Source organism: Lithobates pipiens, unplaced genomic scaffold (genome assembly GCF_037356315.1).
Source record: "Lithobates pipiens isolate NorthernLeopardFrog02 unplaced genomic scaffold, aLitPip1_a1.2 Scaffold_18, whole genome shotgun sequence".
Taxonomy (NCBI): domain Eukaryota; kingdom Metazoa; phylum Chordata; class Amphibia; order Anura; family Ranidae; genus Lithobates; species Lithobates pipiens.
Window position 1 is genome coordinate 261,574,036 of NW_027507758.1, and position 12,720 is coordinate 261,586,755.

Genomic DNA, 12,720 nt, shown 5'->3' on the forward strand with positions numbered 1-12,720 from the left:
CGATGAATGTTCGCGGTGGGGCGCCTGGAGGCGGAGGTCTTGAGGCTAGGCGATGGGCACGCTCAACAGTGAAGGTGGACGAGAAGGCCTCACGACCAAAGTTGGCAATTAGCAGGCGTTCAAGGAATGCGGGGGGGTCAGAGCCCTCTGCCTTCTCAGGCAACCCCACGAAGCGAAGGTTACAGCGTCGCATCCTGTTCTCGAGTTCGTCCTGTTTGCACAGGACAGCGGTGAGCTGGTGCTGCAGTCGTTCGGTGGAGATCTGGAGGGGAGGGATGTCATCCTCTAGCTGGCCCAGCCTGCGCTTCGTTTCACCGACCCTCTCCCTCAGTTTGTGCACATCCTGACGGATGAGGGAGATGTCAACCTTCACCTCCTCGATCCTGGAGGTGAGGGAGGTTCGGCAGAGGGTTACGGCCTCGAGAATGCGCGCCGTGTCGCCTGAGGGAGGATTCTCGGCGGCCGGGCCCGGAGCGGCGCCATCTTCCTCCACGAGGTCCGGAGCGTCCGCGCTGAACTTTCCCAGCTTAGCAAGGGCTCCCTGAGATTTCTTTGGCGGCGACATGAGCGCGGGTGGTTCTCCCGAGGGAGGCAGAGTAGTGTAGCGGGTAAAGGAATCTCTCGGGTCCGCAAGGATGGAAGAAAGGATGATAGGCAGCCGGAGCTCACAGAAAGAGCGTCCTACACCATGCAGCAGCAGGCCACGCCCCCCAGTCCCACTATTGTTATTTTTTTTTATTAGTGGGAATGCTTCAGCAATCCCACTATTATTATACTTTTTTATTTATTAATCATCATCATCATCATCATCTTTTTAATTTTATTATTCAGTACGTTTTTTGGCTCTGCATAACTTCTGCATACTTTCAGCTATTAAAGCCATTCAACTTTTAAAATGTTCAGCTCTTTTGGCTGATGTGTGCTCTTCTTCAACTTTGTTTCTACTGTTTATACTTTTTAAAATATTAAGCTTTTTCACACTTTTTTTAACATTGAAGTCAATGAGAGCATGCTTAAAATTCGTAAAATCCTCTCTCCCTACCAAAAGTTTCAGCTCTTTCATACTTTCACCTACAGATGCCAAACAAACTTTAAAATGTTCACAAAATGTTCAGCTATCTGGCTATATCTTTTCAGTTTGATATCTTTTACAGTTTTTGTGAAAAAGCTGTTTACGTTTAGTGATCATTTCAGGAAATTTCATTAAATTTAGGTCAGCCAGGCTTTTGTTGTCTGTTTTGTTTCCATGGTTACCAACACTTCTTACACACAGTGATGGTCAATGGGGGAGAGCACAGACACACCATGTACTGATTTATAATAGAGGAATATGATCGGCAGCTTTGATGGGGGCAATATGATGGGGACATTTTGATGCTATTGAGCACTCCCACGCATTTTCTCCAGGAAATGCATTTTCTAGTTTATTAAGCATCATCATCATCATCATCTTTTTAATTTTATTCTGTACGTTTTTTGGCTCTGCGTAACTTCTTCATACTTTCAGCTATTAAAGCCATTCAACTTTTAAAATGTTCAGCTCTTTCAGCTGATGTGTGTTCGTCTTCATTTTTTTTTCTACTATTTATACTTTTTAAAATATTAAGCTTTTTAACACTTTTTTTTTAACACTGAAGTCAATGAGAGCATGCTTAAAATCTTTAAAATCATCTTTCCCTACCAAAAGTTTCAGCTCTTTCATACTTTCACCTACAGACGCCAAACAAACTTTAAAATGTTCACAAAATGTTCAGCTATCTGGCTATATCTTTTCAGTTTGATATCTTTTACGTTTTTTTTTGAAAAAGCTGTTTAAGTTTAGTGACCCTTTTAGAAAATTTTATTAAATTTAGGGCATTCAGGCTTTTGCTGTCTGTTTTGTTTCCATGGTTACCAAAGCTTCTTATACACAGTGATGGGCAGTGGGGGAGAGCACAGACACACCATGTACTGATTTATAATAGAGGAATATGATGGGCAGTTTTGATGGGGCAGTTTTGATGCTATTCAGCATTCCCACACATTTTCTCCAGGAAATGCATTTTCTAGTGGATGCATATTGTGACAACTGACAGAACAATTCCTGGTGTCTCTGTGGATAAGTGGAGGCTGGAAAAAATCACACTTTCCCTGGAGGAATTTTTACTATGTGCCTACTCACTTTTATGGAGGGTTGCATTATTTGGTAAGTCTTGTGTGTGAGCAATGACACCTGGGAAATATTACATGGTTTGATGGTGACAGCCTGAGGAGCTCATCCTATTTTTTTCATCACGGCTTGTGGGACTCTTTTTTTTTTATTCTATCCTAGTGTATTTTCTGCTCAATATTAATTCCTGGATTTAGGCACATTACTGATTTATTTTTATTTATTACCCCAGTATTAAAGTTTATGTAAAGTTTATGTAAAGCATTTTGATTACACATATTGCTGTTAACAACAGACATTGGGGGAAAGGCCTATGGCCACACCACCCTGAATGTGTCTAATCTTGTCTGATCTCGGAGGCTAAGCAGGTTTGGACTGGGTTAGTACTTGGATGGGAAACATTGGGAGCAAGATCTTAGTGATTCGTAGGATTCTTTTTCATTACTATTTATTTTTTATCATTATGGTTTTGAGTTTTTGGATTGCTGTACTGTTATATACCTATATCTGTTGTGCCGAGTATCTAGGCATAGTGCAGACAGCTAATATATACATAGATTCACCTGAGCGCAGATGTTTCACTTCTACTTTAAAATGTAATGGGGAGAGTTACTCTAACCACCAATTTAAGAGGGAATTTATACACTTACCACCAATGTAAGGGGGAATTCAACACTTATCACCAATGTAAGAGGGGCATTTACACTGACCACCAATATAATGGGACATTTACATTGACCACCAATAGGGATGAGCCGAACACCCCCCGGTTCGGTTCGCACCAGAACTTGCGAACGACCCCCGCGTTCGGTACGAACGTTAGAACCCCATTGAAGTCTATGGGACTCGAACGTTCGAATTGGAAAGTGCTAATTTTAACGGCTAATATGCAAGATAGTGTGCTAAAAAGGGTTTGGCGACCTGCCTCCTGCCTCAGGGGACATGGGTCACTGCAAAAAAAAGTTTTAAAAACTACCGTTTTGGCGGGAGCAGTGATTTTAATGACGATTAAAGTGAAAAAAAAAAGTGAAATATTCCTTTAAATATGGTGCCTGGGGGGTGTCTATAGTATGCCTGTGAAGTGCCACGTGTTTCCCGTGTTTAGAACAGTCCCTGCACAAAATGACATTAAACGGAAATAACACCATTTAAAACTGCTTGCGGTTTTAATGTTATATCTGGTTCCTGCAATATGGTTGAAAATCATTCAGAAAAATGGCATGGGTAGCCCTCCCTGCCCATTACCAGCCTATTTGGGTCTTGTACACATATTAAGGGGAACCCCGTACCCATATTAAAAAAAGGAAATGCGTGTGGCCCCCAGGCCCTATATACTCAGAACAGCAGTATACAGGCGGTGCAAACAAGACAGGGACTGTGTAGGTTTGTTGTGTTAAGTTGAATCTGTTTGTCATTTTCAACCGGTACATTTTTAAAGTGTAGCTCCAGTCAAAAAAAATATCTTTAAGCTTTTTGGAAAACATAGGGAAGGGTTATCACCCCTGTATAATTTTGTTTTGTCGTCCATCTTTTTTCATCTCACTTGCTGCTGTCTCCTTGCGTTTGCAAGTAGGAGATGTTTGTAAGTTGGATGTTTGAAAGTAGGGGCCTGCCCTATATTATAGCGGTATGTACTGGGTACAGAGCACGCAGACAGCACGCACTATCTCCTAACACTACTGACTGCAAGCTCTATTATTAACCACTTGTTAGCCCAATTTTTGCATAAAGTGAAAGATGAAGTTATGCTGAGTAAATAGATATCAAACATGTCACTCTTCAAAATTGCACATGCCCGTGGAATGGCGCCAAACGTCGCTACTTAAAAAATCCCCATAGGCGACGCTTTAAATATTTTTTTACTGGTTACATGTTTTGAGTTGCAGAGGAGGTCTAGGACTAGAATTATTGCTCTCGCTCTAACATTCTCGGCGATACCTCACATGTGTGGCACATGCGAGCACATGGGGACATGGGCGCTTTAATTTTTATTTTATTTTTTTATTGTTCATTTTACTTTATTTTAGTTTGACATTTTTTTTCCCAAAAATATATTTTTGATCACTTTTATTCCTATTACAAGAAATGTAAACATCCCTTGTAATAGGAATATGGGATGACAGGTCCTCTTTACAGTGAAATCTGGGGCGTCAATATGACCCCACATCTCACCTCTAGGCTGGGAAGCCTGAAATAAAAAATAAAAAAAAAGATTCTGGCTTTGATCGTACTGGCGAGTTGGTAGAAGCACCAGAGGGCGGTGAGGGGTGGGGGGCGTCTATGGCTGGGTACTTCAGGGTATCACCGAGTATGGCTGGGTATCTCTGAGTATGGCTGGGTATGGCAATTTATGGCAGGGTATTACAGAGTATTGGCGGGGTACTACAGAGTAATAGCAGGGTACTGCAGAGTATTGGGGGTACTGCAGAGTAATGGCGGGTACTGCAGAGTATTGGGGGGTACTGCAGAGTAATGGGGGTTACTGCAGAGTAATGGGGGGTACTGCAGAGTAATGGCGGGGTACTGCAGAGTAATGGCAGGGTACTGCAGAGTATTGGGGGGTACTGCAGAGTAATGGGGGTTACTGCAGAGTAATGGGGGGTACTGAAGAGTAATGGCAGGGTACTGCAGAGTAATGGCAGGGTACTGCACTGCAGAGTAATGGAAGGGTACTGCACTGCAGAGTAATGGCGGGGTACTGCACTGCAGAGTAATGGCGGGGTACTGCACTGCAGAGTAATGGCGGGGTACTGCAGAGTAATGGCGGGGTACTGCAGAGTAATGGCAGGGTACTGCACTGCAGAGTAATGGCGGGGTACTGCACTGCAGAGTAATGGCGGGGTACTGCAGAGTAATGGCGGGGTACTGCAGAGTAATGGCAGGGTACTGCACTGCAGAGTAATGGCGGGGTACTGCACTGCAGAGTAATGGCGGGGTACTGCAGAGTAATGGCGGGGTACTGCAGAGTAATGGCAGGGTACTGCAGAGTATGCACTGGTATTGCAGAGTATTGGCAGGGAATTGAGGGGTTAAATTCGGTGAGCAGCGATGTGGGCACTGCAGATGCAGCCCACATCGCTTCTGACACCGATCTCTTTCCCCTCCGCTGTACCGATCGGTACAGAAAGGGGAGGGAGGAACAGGCGTCATAACATGACGCCAGTTTGTTTCCAAGTGATCACTCCGTCATTTGACGGAGCAATCACGTGGTAAACGGCCGCTATGAGCGGCCGTTTACCGTGATGCGCCGGGTCTTATGGACCCGGCGGTCACGGATGCTCTCGAGTGCGCACACCTCGGGGCACGCGAGAGCAGAATTCTGGGAGGCCGTTAATTAACGGCCTCTCTGAGTTAAACAACCGCCCTGAAGCCGTTAATCGGCAATGGGCAGTTGTTAAGTGGTTAAAGCTAGATCACTAGCTATATAGGTGAGGTGAATATAGTGGTGTATACTGCAGTCAGGGCACAGACAACAACCACTACACAGCAGCAAGATAGGAAATCAGCCAAAAACGATTGGTGTGTACTGTGTTGAAGGTACACAGAACACCCACTGCTTCAGATGCAAAGTAACACACTACAGGAGGCCGCCTTAAAGGCGGCCTTTTATAGTGTGGGGCGTGCACTACACAGTATGAGCTATGATTGGCCACAGGCAGGATGCCTGTGGCCAATCATGGCTCTCCTCGCTGCCGGCGCTGCGATTGGCCAAGCATGCGGGTCACAGTGCATGCTTGGCCAATCATCGGACAGCAATGCACTGCGCCAACGCAGTGCATTGTGGTCCGCGCGCGCGTCACTCGAATTTTGACGCGAACGGCCAAAACGTTCGGAATTCGCCGAACGCACGAACAGCCAATGTTCGAGTCGAACGTACGTTCGACTCGAACACGAAGCTCATCCCTAACCACCAATATAAGGAGGGATTTGCACTTACCACCAATGCAAGGGGGATATACACTGACCACCAACGTAAAGGGGATTTACACTGACCACTAATGTAACTGGGACATCAATGTAAGGGGAGGATTCTACACTAACCACAATGTAATGGTAAGAATTACACTGAGTCACTTTGGAACCCAAATAGAAACTCCCTTCACTTTGTTTATCTCTTTGGCAGTCCTGCTGCATCCTTGTAGTTCCGCAATGTCTGGTGTCATTCTCAGTGGCTGGTAGGGCTCAATAGCCTGCCAATGATTGTTTATATTCCCCTCCAGGAAAGCATATTGTCCAAGGTAATAGTGAGCGGTACATCTGTTGGATGGAATTTGCATATTAACCACTTCAGGACCGCCGTATTGCCATTGTACGTCAGCACAATGGCACAGGCAGGCACAATCACGTAGATTTACGTGATTGCCTTCCAGCGGGTGGGGGGTCCGATCGGACCCCCTCCCGCTGTTTACGGCGGTCCGATTCGGTCCAGGAGCGCTCCGTGATGAGGGGATGGCCGTTGGTTTTCGGCCACCCCCTCTGGATCGCTCCTGGCCAATGAGAAGCTTCCTCCCCTGTGTATTGTTTACACAGGAAGGAGGAAGTGATGTCATTCTCCTCGGGGCGGTCTTTTTGACCGGACTACGAGTAGAAGACTAATAGTAAGTGTGCACCAACACTACACTGACATGTAGGTACACACAGGCACACAAACCCCCCCCGATCCCCCCCCCGATCGCCCCCCCCCGATCCCCCCCGCCCCCCCTCCCCCCCCAGTCACAGTGTCACTGATTGCATTGATCATTTCTTTACTGATCAATGCATTCAGTGTCAGTTGTGACAGTAAAAACTGTCAGGACAGTTAGTGTTAGGTCCAGGGTAGCCCCCTATCACCCCCCAATAAAGATTTAACCCCCTGATTGCCCCTAGAGTTAACCCTTTCACCCCCTTTTGCCAGTGTCACTAAGCGATCATTTTTCTGATCGCTGCATGTGTCGCTAGGTAGCTAGTTATTTTTTTAGGTTCACCGCCAGGTTTTTATATCGCTAGGTACCCCGATATACTACCCAATAATGGTTTTAACCCCCTGATTGCCGCTAGTTAACCCTTTCACCCCCTTTTGCCAGTGTCACTAAGCGATCGTTTTTCTGATCGCTGCATTAGTGTCGCTACAGTCGCTAGGTAGCTAGTTATTTTTTTAGGTTCACCGCCAGGTTTTTATAGCGCTAGGTACCCCGATATACTACCCAATAATGGTTTTAACCCCCTGATTGCCGCTAGTTAACCCTTTCACCCCCTTTTGCCAGTGTCACTAAGCGATCATTTTTCTGATCGCTGCATGTGTCGCTAGGTAGCTAGTTATTTTTTTAGGTTCACCGCCAGGTTTTTATATCGCTAGGTACCCCGATATACTACCCAATAATGGTTTTAACCCCCTGATTGCCGCTAGTTAACCCTTTCACCCCCTTTTGCCAGTGTCACTAAGCGATCGTTTTTCTGATCGCTGCATTAGTGTTGCTACAGTCGCTAGGTAGCTAGTTATTTTTTTAGGTTCACCGCCAGGTTTTTATAGCGCTAGGTACCCCGATATACTACCCAATAATGGTTTTAACCCCCTGATTTCCGCTAGTTAACCCTTTCACCCCCTTTTGCCAGTGTCACTAAGCGATAATTTTTCTGAACGCTGCATCAGTGTCGCTAGTGTCGCTAGGTAGCTAGTTATTTTTTTAGGTTCACCGCCAGGTTTTTATAGCGCTAGGTACCCCGATATACTACCCAATAATGGTTTTAACCCCCTGATTGCTGCTAGTTAACCCTTTCACCCCCTTTCACCAGCGATCACAGTATAAGTGTCACTGGTGACGCTGGTTAGCCAGTTAGTTATTTAGGTTCCCCGTCAGGTTTTTATATAGCGCCAGGGACCCCCATATACTACCTAATAAAAATTTGAACCCCCTGATTGCCCCTAGTTAACCCTTTCACCACTGATCACCGTATAAGTGTTACGGGTGACTCTGGTTAGTTTGTTTTTTATATATAATCCGGAAGGCAGTGCTTGGTTTTCGGGGTCCCGTACGTGGCTAGGCTCCCAAAAAGTCCCCCACATGTGGTATCCCCGTACTCGGGAGAAGCAGCAGAATTTATTTTGGGGTGTAATTTGACTTCTGCCCATAGCATGTGTGAGCAATATATCATTTAGTGACAACTTTGTGCAAAAAAAAAAAAAAGTTTGTAATATTCCCGCAACTTTTGGCAAAATATAAAATATTCCATGGACTCAACATGCCTCTCAGTAAATAGCTTGGGGTGTCTACTTTCCAAAATGGGGTCATTTGGGGGGGTTTTGTGCTATTTTGGCATTTTATGGCCTTCGAAACTGTGATAGGTAGTGAGGAGTTAAATCAAAAATTTGCACCCTTAGAAATCCTGAAGGTGGTGATTGGTTTTCGGGGTGCCGTGCGCGACTAGACTCCCAAAAAGTCCCACACATGTGGTATCCCCGTACTCAGGAGAAGCAGCAGAATGTATTTTGGGGTGTCATTTCACATATGCCCATAGCATGTGTGAGCAATATATCATTTAGTGACAACTTGGTGCAAAAAAAAAAAGTTTGTAATATTCCCGCAACTTGTGGCAAAATATAAAATATTCCATGGACTCAACATGCCTCTCAGTAAATAGCTTGGGGTGTCTACTTTCCAAAATGGGGTCATTTTGGGGGGTTTTGTGCTATTTTGGCATTTTATGGCCTTCGAAACTGTGATAGGTAGTGAGGAGTTAAATCAAAAATTTGCACCCTTAGAAATCCTGAAGGTGGTGATTGGTTTTCGGGGTGCCGTGCGCGACTAGACTCCCAAAAAGTCCCACACATGTGGTATCCCCATACTCGGGAGAAGTAGCGGGATATATTTTGGGGTGCAATTCCACATATAACCATGGCATGTGTGAGCAATATATCATTTAGTGACAACTTTTTTTTTTTTTTGTCATTATTCAATCCCTTAGGACAAAAAAAATAAATATTCAATGGGCTCAACATACCCATCAGCAATTTCCTTGGGGTGTCTACTTTCCAAAATGGGGTCATTTGGGGGGGATTTGTACTGCCCTGCCATTTTAGCACCTCAAGAAATGAGATCGGCAGTCATAAATTAAAAGCTGTGTAAATTCCAGAAAATGTACTCTAGTTTGTAGACGCTATAACTTTTGCGCAAACCAAAAAATATACGCTTATTGACATTTTTTTTACTAAAGACATGTGGCTGAATACATTTTGCCCTCAATGTATGACTAAAATTTAGTTTATTCGATTTTTCTTATAACAAAAAGAAGAAAATATCTTTTTTTTTCAAAATTTTCGCTCTTTTTCCATTTATATCGCAAAAAAAAAAAAAATCGCAGAGGCAATCAAATACCATCAAAAGAAAGCTCTATTTGTGGGAAGAAAAGGACGCAAATTTCGTTTGGGTGCAATATTGCATGACCGCGCAATTACCAGTTAAAGCAGCGCAGTGCGAAATTGCAAAAAGACCTCTGGTCCTTAAGGTGTTTATTGGTCCGGAGCTGAAGTGGTTAATGAGTCAGATTGTACTTTATACATTATGCATGAGTTCAGAACGTATGTACGTTATACATTATAATGATGTTTAAAGTTTACATTCTTGAGACATCACCTATTCTCTATTCCTCTCTATGCAGTCAAACCAAATCATGGTTGAAATAAGGATACAATAGAGTGATATACATTGTGTAGAGAGGCGAGCCTGTGCCACATTTTATTTTAGCAGTTTGGGTCAAGTTTTGCAGAAAACATGCACACTAATGAGCCAGGTGTGCACTGGGCTCATGTTAAAGCTAGGATCACAGGTTAGTGGCTCCACCCTCCCGAGGGGGTCAGTCTGTGAAAGGAGCAGGTCCCTCCGTTCTGTCCATGCTGGGACAGTGAAAGGCAAAGCCTGTGAGAATGTAGCAGCAGGGAGCTGCAGGAGAAACATCAGAGTTGAGGAAGGTTCAGCATTTAGTGCACAAGCACTGGGGACTGTGTGGTGTCTGGAGGGCCAAGGCAGGACGCCTAAGCAGAGATACTGCAGAGAAGAACCACAAGGTGGAGTACTGTTTGTTTGTCACATTGATGATAAGAACCACTGGGAGGGAAACTATTTTGATATGAACTTTTACTTTCTTTTTCTTTTTACTTTCTTTTACTTTTTCTTTTTTAATAAAAGTGGGCAGAAAAAGCCCTTATGCTTTGGAACTACCAACAAGCTAAAATACCCCAAATCATCACAATAGCTTTCACAAAATTAGCAATACCATGCCTAATGAGTTGTTTTTTGCATAAGATGTAACACATTTTGAAAACATGCAAAATATTTAATATTTAATTAAATTAGGAATGTGCCGGAAATACCAATCATAACAAAATATTTATAGCTTCCCTAAAATTGTTTGCGTGTAGGGAAAAAAAGTACACTTGTTTTAAATGTTTCACAGCCAAAGCTTGTCTCTCTAAATTGTCTTAATAATATTGTAGATACAGTATGTCACAAAGGTGAGTACACCCCTCACATTTTTGTAAATATTTTATTCTATCTTTTCATGTGACAACACTGAAGAAATTACACTTTGCTACAATGTAAAGTAGTGAGTGTACAGCTTGTTTGTATAACAGTGTAAATTTGCTGTCCTCTCAAAATAACTCAACACACAGCCATTAATGTCTAAACGCTGGCAACAAAAGTGAGTACACCCCTAAATGAAAATATCCAAATTGGGCCCAAGTGTCAATATTTTGTGTGACCACCATTATTTTCCAGCACTGCCTTAACCCTCTTGGGCATGAAGTTCACCAGATCTTCACAGGTTGCCACTGGAGTCCTCTTCCACTCCTCCATGACAACATCATGGAGCTGGTGGATGTTAGAGACCTTGCGCTACTCCACCTTCCATTTGAGCATGCCCCACAGATGCTCAATAGGGTTTAGGTCTGGACATGGCCAGTCCATTACATTTACCCTCAGCTTCTTTAGCAAGGCAGTGGTTATCTTGGAGGTGTGTTTGTGGTCGGGTATGTTAGAATACTTCCCTGTGGCCCAGTCTCTGAAGGGAGGGGATCATGCTCTGCTTCAATATGTCACAGTACATTTTTCTCATTCATGGTTCCCTCAATGAACTGTAGCTCCCCAGTGCCAGTAGCACTCACACAGCCCCAGACTATGACATTCCCACCACCATGCTTGACTGCAGACAAGACACGCTTTTCTTTATACTCCCCACCTGGTTGCCACAGCACACACTTGATGCCATCTGAACCAAATAAGTTTATCTTGATCTCATCAGACTATAGGACATGGTTGCAGTAATCCATGTCCTTAGTCTGCATGTTTTCAACACTGTTTGCAGGCTTTCTTGTGCACCATCTTTATAAGAGGCGTATGGTCTGAGCACTGACAGGCTGAACCCCTCCACCCCCCCCCCCCCCCACACCCCTTCAACCTCTACAGCAATGCTAGCAGCACTCATACGTCTATTTCTAAAAGACATCCTCTGTATATGACACTGAGCATGTGCACTCACCTTCTTTGGTCGACCATGGCAAGGCCTGTTCGGAGTGGAACCTGTCCTGTTAAACTGCTGTATGGTCTTGGCCACCATGCTGCAGCTCAGTTTCAGGGTCTTTGCAATCTTCTTATAGCCTAGACCAGTGATGGCGAACCTTGGCACCCCAGATGTCTGGAAACTACATTTCCCATTATTCTCAACTACACTGCAGAGTGCATGAGCATCATGGGAAATGTAGTTCCAAAACATCTGGGGTGCCAAGGTTCGCCATCACTGGCCTAGGCCATCTTTATGTAGAGCAACAAATAATTTTTTTCAGATACTCAGTTTTTTGCCATGAGGTGACCAGTAAGAGAGAGTGAGAGCGATTTGGACATTTTCACTTAGGGGTGTATTCACTTTTGCCAGTGGTTTAGACATTAATGGCTGTGTGTTGAGTTATTTTGAGGGGACAGCAAATTTACACTGTTATACAAGCTGTACACTCACTACTTTACATTGTAGCAAAGTGTAATTTTTTCAGTGTTGTCACATGAAAACGTATAATAAAATATTTACAAAAATGTGAGTGGTGTACTCTCTTTTGTGAGATATATATTTTTGACAACATTCGTAACAATAATGCATATAGATGCAAGATAATTATATTTTGGCTAATGCAAAAATAACAAATCCCATGTAGGATGTGCAGGCAGGGGTTTAACTTGGGCTATTCACATTTGGCAATGCACTGTTAGAATTTTATTTTGTAAAAGAGGGCGGACCAATTCATTTTTATTTCAAATTCATTATCTTTATTTTTATTTTAAATCTCTATCCATCCAGTCCTCTTTGTCATAATGGCTATGATTATATTGGCTGAGAATAAGGTCTATAATTGTACTTGTTCTTGGCCACTAGATGACGTGGGCTTCAGTGGTGAAAGGTAGTAGTTATTTCCTTTGGATCACTAGGGGGAGCTTTTTCATCATACATTTTTACATAGAAAGAATAGGTCCACACTTCTCTTAGGTTTATATATGACGTGCGGTGTAACATGCACCCGTACCCCTTTGTTCCACACAGTACATTAG

At 43.7% G+C, this 12,720-nt stretch overlaps 1 long non-coding RNA gene across 1 annotated transcript in view; it reads left to right on the forward strand.

Annotated features, from left to right (window-relative positions):
• Positions 1–10,045: 10,045 nt before the first annotated feature.
• Positions 10,046–12,720, forward strand: part of LOC143990132 (uncharacterized) — a 59,816-nt gene continuing 57,141 nt past the window's right edge. Inside the window, exon 1 of the long non-coding RNA XR_013277171.1 lies at positions 10,046–10,190. This is a non-coding gene — a long non-coding RNA (uncharacterized LOC143990132). The remainder of the gene's footprint in view (positions 10,191–12,720) is intronic.